This window comes from Macaca nemestrina, chromosome 8 (assembly GCF_043159975.1).
Source record: "Macaca nemestrina isolate mMacNem1 chromosome 8, mMacNem.hap1, whole genome shotgun sequence".
In the NCBI taxonomy this organism is placed as follows: Eukaryota; Metazoa; Chordata; class Mammalia; order Primates; family Cercopithecidae; genus Macaca; species Macaca nemestrina.
In genome coordinates this window covers 53,919,057-53,933,106 of record NC_092132.1, presented here as the reverse complement: position 1 = coordinate 53,933,106, position 14,050 = coordinate 53,919,057, and positions in this window count along the sequence as shown.

Genomic DNA, 14,050 nt, shown 5'->3' with positions numbered 1-14,050 from the left:
GGAATGCCAGGGAAGCATGCTTCTGGCAAAATTGAGGAAACCGTTGAAGTTAGAGGGAGCTGGGAACTCCCAGAGAAAGCATCCTCAAAGCCTTTGGGAAAGAATATGTTACTAGGTTGGTGTAAAAGTAATTGTGGTTTTTGCCACATTAACCTGTTAATTAATTATTTTATTTTAAGTTCTGGTATACATGTGCACAACATGCAGGTTTGTTACATAGGTAAACATGTGCCATAGTGATTTGCTGCACCTATCAACCCATCACCTAGGTATTAACTCCCATATGCATTAGCTATCTATCCTGATGCTCTACCTTCCCCCGCCCCCCAACAGGCCCCAGTGTGTGTTGTTCCCCTCCCTGTGCCTATGTCTTCTCATTGTTAACCTGTTAATTTATAAGCTTCAAGAGGATAGGAACAATTTCGGGCTTGTTTTCTGTATCCATAGCCCTACCTCAAATATCTAGCACAGTGATTAGCTTGAAGAAGGGGTCAATAAATTTTGGTTCAATGGTTGAACAAATAAATTAATGAACAAGTGAGAACCCTGGTCTTCACGTGCCCTGGGAGACCTTAGGTATTGTTTCTCCATCCTGGGATCTGCTACATAACTGGAATATCATCAAATTGAGTAAAAACACCAGATTTTAGAAATTAGAAGGATATCAATCACATCCTAGTTCAAGAGGCAGACAGTATTTCTTAGTTGCCACACTTAATTATTTGATCCAATGAAACACATCGTCTAAAGCTATTGCACAGATTTGGAGCTGAGGAGTACCTTCACTTGAAATCCTTTTGTCTGATCTGTGAAGCCCTGTGTTCCTTGCAAGAAAAAAGAAATAACTGGTGTTTTGATGTATGTAAGAGAGAAGGATGGGTCCTATATTGGGCTTGAAGTGGTTTAAGTTTAAAATATAACAAACACACCCACTGTCTTGCAACTTTTTTCCAAAATGGTTACAGTCTTAAATGTTAAGAGTGAATAAGAGCTCTATACAACTTACTCTGCTGTCTTTTATGAAGGCTGGTAAAGGTATGTAACAGTTATCCCCTAGAGAAAGACACAAACGTTGTATATTAATTTGAGCTTTATGCTTTATTGTGGACCACCTTTGGCACATGATGTAGCAAATCTCTTGCCAAAAATTCTCATGGAGAGAATCAGTACAATCCACAAAATTCTTTTGGAGGAAACAAACAAGCAAACAAAAAACCCAAAACAAAAACAACCGGTAAAGAAACATCCTAAGGCATAACATGCAAAAGTACTTTTCACTAATCAAAGAATCATTGCAGAGTTGACTGACAATGCTGTAATAAATGACCTTCATTGCTGCTCAGAAACATGCTCTGTGAATACAGCACATTCTACATTATCCAAAACTAAGAATTGAGGATTGAGGCTGTTTTTAGTTCAGCAAGGGAATGAAGGATGACTTTTCACTTAATTCCCATGCCCTGGAACATGCCCCTAGTGAAATTGTTGACCTTTCTCTGTTTACATTCATAAAACAGAAACTCTAGCCTGTTTAATAAGGTTGCAAAAAGAATTAGCTTGAACTTGTGATTAATTCAGCTGCACCAACTTAGTTTGCATACACTAACTAAACCAGAGAAATTTAGATAGTCTAATCTATATACTTCATTCAATCCAAGTTGACCAAGGTTTCTAAAATGTGTGCATTTGAAATTTTTTCTAAAGAGTTGAAAATGCATTCATAATCCTAGTTAATACTAGTTTTGTATTAAAAATGTAAAAATGGAGTATATTAAATATATTTTATCACCATAAAGCCACTCTTTTCTATTGTTACTTTTAAAAGTTAAATTAAAATTTCTTATGCCTGTGGTCATGATACCTAAGGAAGCTCACTCAGTAAGTGGGTTATTATTTTAGTTAATCAAAAATGTAACTTGATATTACTCTGAAATGTATTGAAAATTCAAGGTAGTATTTGGGAGGACACATTTTGAACAAATAATTAGTGATCAATGTTATTTGTGATAGATGAAAGTGATAAGAGTGAGCTATTTTATTGTCTGGAAATCAATCAACCCCCACAATATCCAAGCTTAGGTAAGCATCTTTTCCCCATATGCCTAACCCATCAATTCCCATGACTCTCTCCAACAACCTATGGGGGATTAGAGTTGATAGCACTTGAAGAGGGTGTTTCATAGCCTACAATAATAGCCAAAACCATCTTCTGCTTCAGTGCCAGCCCTCTCAGAGCAATGTAGCAAGGCAACAGTATCTATATTAGTCTATTTCTCATGCTGCTATGAAGAAATACCTGAGACTGGGTAATATATAAAGGAAAAAGGTTTCATTGACACAGTAGTGCACAGCTAGAGAGGTCTCAGGAAACTAACAATTATGGTGGAAGACACCTCTTTACAGGGTGGCAGGACAAAGAATGAAAATCAAGCTAAGGGGGAAGCCCTTTATAAAACCATCAGATCTCATGAGAACTTACTCACTGTCACAAAAACAGCATGGGGGAAACCACAATTCAAGATGAGATTGGGTGGGGACACAGCCAAGTCATACCAATATCAAAGCCTAAATTATTGTGAGAATTGTCTTCATAAAGTAAGCAAGTTATAAGGAAAATGTTTCAAGACAATAAAAAGATTAATATTATTTATACCTCATTTCATTATACTCTTGGTTCAAATACTTCCTACTTCAAAGAAGTTCCAAATCTTCCAAATATAATTCATGTTGTCTAGTTGGACTATAGGATGATCATTTAAAGGTGATGACTGACCACTCATTCACTCATTCATTCATTTAATAAACAGTGACTGAAAAGTAACTAAGGTAAAGGAAAGTCAGACACTCTCAAGGAGCTCACTGGTCATTGCAAAGAGAGAGTTTCCCAAAGCAGTAAATTGATAGAGAGACTATTGTCAGGATTTGGGGTTTGTAAACCTAGGAGTTCCATTTGTCAGTGTATCCCAAGATAAAGTGATGCAGGAAGACAAACTCATGAGATAAATACGTTAACCAGAATGCTAATATAGGTCAGGCGCAGTGGCTCATGCCTGTAATCTCAGTAGTTTGGGAGACCAAGGGGGCTAATCACCTGAAGTTGGGAGTTTGAGACTAGCCTGGCCAACATGATTAAACCCTGTCTCTACTAAAAATACAAAATTAGCCAGGCATGGTGGCAGGCCCCTGTAATCCCAGCTATTCGGGAGGCTGAGGCAGGAGAATTGCTTGAACCTGGGAGGTGGAGGTTGCAGTGAACTGAGATCGTGCTACTGCACTCCAGCCTGGGCGACAGAGTGAGACTCTGTCTCAAAAAAAGAAAAAAATGCTAACATACTGTATTAGTTAACTTATAATGAGAAAGCTGACAAACGGAAATTAGGAGTTTCACCTTTTGGTTAGTGCATTCTCTTTTATAATAGCATAACCTATATGTAATGTCAAATTATATTCAGAATGGTGCGTGGGGAGCAAAGAATCTGAAAAAGTGGAAGCCGATATTTTTGAGGACTATTTTGACCTTTTTGTCTTACATTATAAAGTTCTATACAGAGACCTATAATCTTTAGTCTCATGGAATCAGGTCTCATTCTCCTAGAGAATGTTAGGAGACTACAAAGTTCTTGTTCTGTCACTATCATTTCTCTGGGTTATGTTATTGTACTACAATGATACAACAATCAAAACAGTGTGGTACTGGCACAAAATCAGACATATAGACCAATGAAATAAAATAAATAGTCCAGAAATAAATCCTTATATATATGGTCAAATGATTGTTCAAAAAAGATTGTAAGGCTACACAATGGGGAAAAAATGATCTCATCCATAAATGTTATTGGGCAAATTAGATATTCACATGCAACAGAATGGATTCAAATCCCTGTCTACCCCGTATACAAAAATTAACTGAAAATCAATTAAATACCTAAATGTAGGACTTGAAACTATACAACTCCTAGAAAAATACATAAAGGAAATACTTTTTATGACATTGCTATAGGCAATAATTTCTTAGAGATGACATCAAAAGCATAGAGAATAAAGTAAAAAATAGATAAACTGAACTATATCAAATTTTAAAACTTCTGCACAGCAAAGGAAATAATCAACACAGTGAAATGGCAACCTATGAAATGAGAGAAAATATTTGCAAACCATGTATCTGATAAGGGGTTAACAACCAGAATATATAAAGAACTCCCACAACTCAACAATAAACAGACAATCTGATTGAAAAATAGACAAATGGCTGGACGTGGTGGCTCATACCTATAACCCCAGCACTTTGGGAGTCTGAGGTGGGCAGATCACCTGAGTTCAGGAGTTCTAGATCAGTCTGGCCAACATGGTGAAACCCCATCTCTACTTAAAATACAAAAAATTAGCCGGGTATGGTGATACACACTTGTAATCCCAGTTACTCGGGAGGCTGAGGCAGGAGAATCACTTGAACCTGGGAGGTGGAGGTTGCAGTGAGCCGAGATCGTGCCATTGCACTCCAGCCTGGGGGCAACAGCGAGACTTCATCTCAAAAAAAAAAGAAAAAAAGAAAAAAAAAAACTGGACAAATGACAAATGGACTTGAATAGACATTTCTTAAAAGAAGATGTATACATGGCCAAAAAGCATATGAAAATATGACCAGCATATCTAATCATTAGGGAAATGCATATTGAATCCACAATAAGATATCAACTAATAGCTGTTATGATAGACACTATTTTTAAAAAAACCCAAAAATGGAAAATAATAAGTGTTAGTGAAGATGTAGACAAAATTGAATCCATGTGTACTACTGGTGGAAATGTATAATAAAATGGTGAAGTTGCTGTGGAAAACAGTGTGGTGATTCCTGAAAAATTAAAAACATAATTACTATATGACCCAGAATTCCACTTTTGAGAATATATCCAAAAGAATCAAAAACAGGATCTCATACAGATACTTGCACACCCATGTTCATGGCAGCATTATTCACAGTAGCCAAGAAGCAACCTAGGTGGTAGCAACCTAAATGTTCATCAGCAGGTGAAGGATAAAAAAAAGTTTTTTTAAATATGTATATATTTAATATGATATATATATATCATGTTATATATATATATCATGATATATTTATATCATGTTAAATATATCACATATATATCTCACATATATATCACAAATATAAATATACACACCCCCCCCCCATGCAATACTATTCAGCCTTAAAAGAGGAGATCCTTTATATGCTACAACATGGATAAACCTTGAAGACATTATGCTAAATGCAATAAGCCAGCAACAAAAAGACAAATACTACATAATTCCACTTATATGAGGGATCTAAAGTAGTCAAAGACTTAGAAACAGAATAGAATAGTGGTTTCCAGGGGCTAGGAGGAGGGGCAAAAAGGGAGTAGTGGCTCAATGGATATAGAGACCCAGTTTTGCAACATGAAAATCTAGAGATGTTACCTAATATGTGTATAGTTAACACTATTGTACTGTACTCTTAATGATTAAGAAGGTAAATATTGTTATTTTTAACACAACATAAACAAACAAAATAACCCTAGCATTATCCTGAAACTACTTCTTAATACAGCTTTTCTTCAAAATTGAGCTATTTGGAAGATTAGTATATATTTATTTTCTTTTTCTCATTTTATATTTGGTCCATTTCCACCAGGATTCTTTCCCTGTTATTCCTCTCGGACATTACCGGAACAAATGTTAACTATTATTTTAGTTGCTAAACTTGATGGCTAGTCTACAGACCATACTTAGTGGATTTTCTGCAGCATTTCATGTGTTACCTTTCTCCTTTGGAAAGGTCTCCTGCCGTTATTTTAACCCTATGTTCCTCCTCCATCACTGATCAACATTTTTTTTAAGATCTCCTTTGGGTCTTCTCTTCTTTTGCCCACTGTAGCAGATTCAATCACAGATCCAGCAGGAGATTTGTATGCTATTTATACATGTGTATATATTGAGTATATTTCAAATATATATTTATGTGTATATATGTACATACATATATAATTATATACACACACATATAGTAATATATAGTAATCGATATGTAAACTGATCGTGGAGACCTCGGTTTATGCAAGCATACGTATATACTAAATAGCCTTTGCATCTAATGCTGGAGCCCAATTGCCACAGGCAGGCTGTCAGAAAGGGATCACAGCAGGCTCCAACTCGATGAGCATGGGCTGGAACCGCAGTGGGATGAACTGCAACCCGTGTCCATTCTTGTTTCCTCTGACCTTGATGATGAAGGTATTATGCAGAAGCTGAAGTCCTTCATTATGGAGCAAAATTTCCATACCTGGTCCAAAAGTCAGGGAAATTGAAAGCAAATCTAGGGGGTAAGGAGAGCCACTGTAGGCCTCGCTGCTGCTTCCTGCACTGAGGTAATCCAGAGATCTGCAACAATGTGTGTGTTTCAAAATAGCTCTCACTTCCCTTCTCCCTTCCAACTCTACCAAGAAACTCCTCAGCCCCAACCCAACTGGAAAGATAAAAGTAAAGGGGATTTTGGGAAATATAGTTCAGCCTAGCCAAGTGGGCACATTGCAAAGTCATCATACCCATTAAGTCTACAGAGTTCTGTATTTTGCTCTCTTCTTTTTTATCTTACATATTCTTTCGGCCACCTTACACATCTCCATGACTTCATCTATCATCTCTCAGAGGGTGTTCCCCAATTCCATGCACTCAGCTCAGCTGACATCTCTATGGAGCCATGGATTTAGATCTCCACTGCCCACTGGACATCGCCTTTACGGTTCATGTGACCCTCAGCTTGTCCAAAAATGAACTAATCTCTCTCCTCTGTATAGTTCTCATTCTGGTTACTGCTACCATTATTTACCTAGCAACGAAACCAGAAATCTTATAGTCATTCTATATGATATTCCCTCTCAAACACCTATGTAGTGGTGAATGGCGAATATTAACTCCTACTTATTCTATTTCTTTTACATTATCATTGCTATTGTTCTAGTTCAAGCCATTATCATCTCAAGTGGAGATCATTGCAACGACTTCCTAAGTGTCACCCTGCCCTCTCTCCCTTTATCCCATCATCTTCTGTGTGCTAAGCATGGAAATATAATCATAAAACCCTTTGTTAGTCCCCTTTAACCTACCTGGTGAAATCCAAACTTCCTTGTGTAGCATATGAGATTCTCAATGATCTCAATGATAAGGTTCTCAATGATCCCTTGCCCACCTTCATAACTATGGCATCTATTATCTTGTTATAGCTATTGTATTTAACCTTCTTTTTTACAAGACTCAAACTGGGCTTATTTTATTCTTGGTCCTTCCTTGGATATTTTCATTCTGGGACTGGAAGAAAAATATTCTTCTTCTCTGTTGGTGAACTATTAGGATGTAAATCTCTAATCCTCAGTGGTTGTGGTCTCTCCCCTGTGGAAAATGACCCTGTAGAAAAAAAAATCTTTCTTCAGTGATTCAGAGCCATAAAATGCAAAACAAAAGAGAGATTAGAGACAGGGAGAAGATGGAGCAGCAGAGTGTAATGAAGCTTTATCCTTGGATTGCATTGTCTGAAAGGCTACCTGTGCCTTTTTGTAGTTTGGTTATTTGAATCAACAGATTTTCTTTCTATGTGTAAGTTCATTTGAGCTATATTTCCATTGCTTGCAATCAAAGGAGTACTGACACATACATTCCCCACTGTATGTTCATTTCTTAGTCATACACATTTTTCACACACATTCTTCGTCATATTTTTGTGAATGAGCTGGAGAATCACCTTTCAAGACACTATTTAAATACCACTTCTTACCAAGTTCTTTCTCGATACTTTCAGGTTGTTCTTTCTCGATACTTTCAGGTTAAGCTGATATTACACTCTTTGGGCCTCACCATAACACCCAAATTTGCCACTTTGTATTTACTTGTCTATTTCCCTTATTATTTGGGAAGTTTTTGAGAAAAGGAACCTTGCCTTATTCATTGTGTGTATGTCATTGATAATATCTGACACAGAGAAATGGTTAATTCATATTTGTAAACTGTGAATTTGATCTCACAATTTATGCTTAATATTTTGGAGGGAGATTATTTTTATTCTCAGAAAGAAGTCCTGTCTTACATTTTGGTAGTACTTGATAGAACTTTCTTGATATCACTTTCTTTCTTGATATCACTTAATTTATACCCTATGTGAACAAAGAAAGGAACAAATGTTATTACTTCTATTTTGTAGAAGGTATAAGTGAGCTGGTTTATAGTATTTGTCAAAAATACAAGTCAACATAAGATATGCGGATAAAACCAAAAGGAGATCTCCTTTAGGACTTGGGTTAGTGGACACTGTGATGCAAGATCAATATTAACATGAACTCCATCCAGTGGCAGGGAGTCAAGTCTTGAGGCAATGTTTGCAGAGTAAATATTTTAGTAGTTGTCAGTTTTAAAGTTGGTATGTGTAATTATCTAAGAGTTAAGTTTCATGTTCCTTTTTAAAAAAAAAATTAGCAATGATAAATTTGTTTACTTACATGTAATTGTTCAAGGAAAGCTCTGTAGCTTTCCAATTTAGATTAGTTTGTTACTATTCAAAACAAAATTTTAATTTAGTCTATACGAAATTGTATGAGATAACCACGGTAATTTTTTCTTTTCTTTTTTTGAAACAGTAGCTTCCTATATTGCCCAGGCTGAGCTCAAACTCCTGAGCTCAAGCAATCTGGCAGCCTTGGCCTCCTGAAGTGCTATGATTATAGGCGTGAGCCCCCGCGCCCAGCGTATAACAGTCACTGTATTTCATTTTCAGATTCTATTGTACTGTTCACTGTAATTGACCCAAAGAAATAATTTTAGTGATTTGACACTATCTTACCATACTTGAAAATGATAAATATATGTGTATAAGTCTAGCCAACTAGATTGGGATCAAATAATTGTAAATGGTGCATTTTAATTCCAATAACAATATTCTTGTATTTTTAGCACATCTGAAGATATTTTTGACATAATAATACAATGCAGTGCTAAATTTGATGGAATTATAATAGAAGATTTTCTTCATCGACTGCAGGAAAACTCGGACTCAAACAGCACTTGATCTCATCAGTAGTCAACCACCACCATATCGCTTCTCTAATCTTTTGAGGTTTTCAACCAAGAAAAAGGGCTAAGTCCATCTGATTTTAAGCCTATAGGCAAAGATGTTTATCTGAGTCAGTGAACTCTGATTCTTTCGTATATGAAAGCTGAAAATCTTTGGGGGAAATCCTTTACAAAACGTAATGTTGAATGTAGATGTTTTGATTTTCCTTGTCTCCAACTGCAATTTCTCAAAGAAGAACTATAACAGAGCTGACTCTTTAAAACTAGACACCACACACAGCTCAGAAGACATAGCCTTTTTCTTTCTCTCTTACTGCCTTTCCCTCTTCCTCCACCCTCTTCTGATGTATGTAAAATGCTAATAAGCTAAAAAGAGTTAACTGAGCACAACTTCTTCCTAACTTGATATTCTTGCCTTTGGCCAACCACTTCTATTTTTCACTTTCAGTAGGCTCAGAAGGGGTAGATGAGGAATAGTGAGACAAATTTAAGAACATTCCTGGAGAAACTTATAACAGATTTCTTTTCATCTTTAATATTTTTCAGCAGTGATAGAACCAAATAAGAAAGAAAGAGATAGCAGTAGTAATTTGGTTTTGTTGCTGGTTATGGGGGACTGGAGGGAACAATCCCTCTCAAAATATTATGCTTGCAAGTTACACAAACTGGGTTTAAGTTTTATGAGAGAAAAATAAAGTTCCAAAGTGTCCGTAAACAAAAGAAGAAGTCTTATTTTGGTATTAATCCTTCTAAAGCTGTTGTTTGATGCACTAACTTTTCCTCACAGGTGCTTACTGAGATTTGCACATTGTAGGCATTCAGTAATTATGGGTTAAATTATTTTTGATTCAGGACAGGAATTACATCAATTTTGTATGAACAAATCATTTTTACTTGAATATTAATCACAAAACAATAAATGATGTAGCAATATAATAATTCTTATTTTATGATGATTATTATCTATTGAGCACCTTCAATTTGCCTGCCATTGAAATGTACATATATTACTAGGTAGTTGTCTGAGGTAAGAGAACTTTCCAGATGGCTCAATTAATTTCTTAGAAACCAAATAAATCAGCTATTTGATCAGTAGACATCCGTTATCGATACTTTAATATTTGATAAAAGAAGGATGTTCTACTTTTGGTAGTATTTATCTTTATAAAATATACATATATAAAATAAGATAAACACACGAAAAGATTCTAAAATTTTCACTAAAATCTTCACCATTTAGACAGAAATATTTTGTTTGCTGCAGTAGTGAGAAGGCAATTAGACAATGTAGCATTTTCTATATTGTGTTTCTTCCTATAAATAAATTCAGAAATTTTTGCTTTCTTAATATAAATTATTAACCTCAACTGGCAAATCCTGATTTTTAGGATATTATAATGGTGGATAAGATATATACGAGTTTAGGGTTTTAAAATATTTAAAATGAACTGAGCCAGGTGTGGTGACTCACACCTGTAATCCCAGTACTTTGGGAGGCTGAGGGTGGATGGATCACCTGAGTTCAGGAGTTCAAGACCAACCTGGCCAACATGGTGAAACCCTGTCTCTACTAAAAATACAAAAATTAGCCAGGTGTGGTGGCACACAGCTGTAGTCTCGGGAGACTGAGGCCAATCACCTGAACCTAGGAGGTGAAGGTTACAGTGAACTGAGATCGTGCCATTACACTCCAGCCTGGGTAACAAAGTGAGACTCTGCCTCAAAAAATAAATAAATAAAAAGTAAAATAATATAAAATGGACTGAAAAAACTGGACAGATCCAACATGACAAGAGCAAGTCAGTTTCTATTAATCTCAGATCTAGGTGGTTCAGATGAGGCACAATATGACCAGGAAGCTAGCAACCTACCACTTTTTGAAAGTTGGGCAATTTAATACTGGCAAAGACTCAAAATATCCTTGAAGTATGTAGTCTACGGGTTTGAAGAAGCTTTTGTTTTGTCTGTCTAATCAAATCTTCTTAAACTTTAATTAAGAGAGAATGTGAGAGGGATAGAATGTGGATCACACATAATGTTATTGCATTGTAAGTTGGAATCATAGGAGCAGTCAAGACATTTATTGAAATTTAGTTGCAAAGCACTCTACATTGATGTTCTATTATAACAATTTCATTTCTATTGTATCAAATAATGGATGAAGATACAGTTATCTGGTCTGATGGATATGATACTAGGCAAAGGTGTAGTGCTCTGTGCTTCCTTATTTAATAATTGAGCTTACACTTTTCCCCCAGAGGACAACTATATACTACATTTTCAAGTAATTTACCATCTTTAAAATTCCCATTCAGTTTGCAACACAATCATTACTGCTTTATTATCAAATGAGAATGTCATAAGATTGACTGTAAAAGAATTGTTAGAATTTGGTCAGCATTTTGCCTTTGATGATAGTGCTGTGGAGTGGTAGGTAAAAGTACATAGGGATCTGTTATAGACTGAGTTGTATTCTTCTGCCCAAATTCATGTGCTGAAGCCCTAACTCTCAATGTATTTGGAGACAGGGGCTTTAAGGAGGTAAGGTTAAGTGAGGGTATAGGGCAAGGATCCTATTCAATAGGACAGACGTCTCTATAAGAAGAGGAGCAATACCAGGAGTGTGCATGTATAGAGGACAGATCATGTGAGCAAACAACACAGAGGCAGCCCTCAGCAAGTCAGAGGAAAGTCTTCACCAGAAACCAAATCTCCCGACATCTTGATCTTGGACTTCCAGCCTCCAGAACTGTGAGAAAATAAATTTCTGTTGTGGAAGCCTCCCAGGATGTGGTATTCTGTTATAGTGGCCTTAACAGACGAATACAGGATCTTGTAGGATATCAACTTTCCGAGTATTACCTATAGCGTCAACTCTTCTTAGTTTCCCTAAGTGACTAGTTGTGGACCTATCACAAGCTTGTTTATCAAGATGCTTCTTGAACTTAGGGTTTTACAGTGTTTAAAATGGATAGTTTAAATATTTTCAGTGCTGTCTCTAGTTAGCAAGTTCTATGCTTGTTACCCACTTTAAAATAGTGTGGAGTTTTTTTGTTGTTGTTGTTTTGGAGATGGAGTCTCGCTCTGTTGCCCAGTCTGGAGTGCAGTGGCACGATATCAGCTCACTGCAAGCTCTGCCTCTCAGGTTCACGCCATTCTCCTGCCTCAGCCTCCTAAGTAGCTGGGACCACAGGCACCCGCCACCATGCCCGGCTAATTTTTTTGTATTTTTAATAGAGACGGGTTTCACCGTGTTAGCCAGGATGGTCTTGATCTCCTGACCTCATGATCCACCCACCGCAGCCTCCTAAAGTGCTGGGATTACAGGCGTGAGCCCGGCCTAAAATCTGTTTTATTGTAATAAAATATACATAACATAAAATGTACAATTTTAACCATTTTTAAGTGTACAATTCTGTGGTATTAAATACATTCACAATATTGTGCAACTGTCACCACCATGCATCTCCAGAATGTTTTCATCTTCCTTAAGTAAACTCTATACCCTTTAAGTAACTCCTCATTCTCTGTTCACTCAAACACTGGTGACCACCTGATATGGTCTGGCTCTGTGCCTCCATCCAAATCTCATTTCAAATTGTAATCTCCAGTATTAGAGAGGGGACTGGTGGGAGATGATTGAATCATGGGGGCAGACTTCCCCCTTGCTGTTCTTGTGGTAGTTTTCAGGAGATCTTTTGTTTGAAAGTATGTAGCACCTCTCTATTTGCTCCCTGTCTCTCTTACTGGCCATGTGAAGATGTGCCTGCCTCCCTTATGCCTTCTGCCATGATTATAAGTTTCCTGAGGCCTCTCTAGCCATGCCTCCTGTAGAGCCTAAAGAATTGTGAGTCAATTACATCTTTTTTTCATAAATTACTCAGTTTCAGGTAGTTCTTTATAGTAATACAAGAATGGACTAATACATCATGCTTCTATGTTCTGTCTCTATGAATTTGACTACTGTAGATAGCTGATACAAGTGGAATTATACAAGATTTATCCTTTTGTGACTGGTTATTTCACTTAGCATAATGTCTTCAGATTCCATCTATCAGGGGTTATATTTAGAATACTTACAATTGACATTATGTGGACACCATGTTTTGAACCCTATAGTTGCTTTATACAGAGGTCTAGGGTTGGGGTCTCAAGGTAAGGTCTAGGTCCACAAGATGAGAAGGCACTAAGAGGCTAGAGGCAAAGGCTATTTACCAGGTACTTACAGACAATTTTATTATTTTAAAAACTAGTATGGTCATACCAGTGACACCACCTAAATATCAGTTCCCTTCTTGTGCATCATGACTTTCTCAAGAGTCACACAAAATGTTATGTGTGCCTGTTTGAAATACACCTGCCTATAGGAAAAAACTAATGAGTTTTTCGATGGAGTGAATTTATCTTCATTTACCATGAAAGACTGGTTATGTTTAATAAATATAATAATATTTTTAAAATGCCTGCTAGAATGAGCATCAAATTTCAGCCAGATTTGCAATCATTTGCCTATGACAGCTTATTTGGTCACATGATATTTTCTCTTTTGACAAGCAGGTACCTATCCTTAATAGTTAATAACCTCTAGACTGGATATGCATCACAATTGTATTTATTTATTTATTTATTTATTTTTGAGACATAGTTTTGCTCTTGTTGCCATAATCTTATTTGTCATATGTCTCTAGCCAATGGTTTTCTCTTGATGATGTACTTTGTTCTCATGAATTCACCAATTTATAATATTAGTCTACATGTGATCATTATATATTTTAATAATAGCTTTCTTGAGACATAATTCATATGTCATAAAATTGCCTTTTAAAATATATAATACAGAGGTCTTTGATATATTCATAGTTATGCAGTCATCATCTCTATTTAGTTTTAGGTAGGTTTATCACCCCCAATACCCACTAGCAATCACTCTCTATTCCCTAGTGCCTAGAGTCAC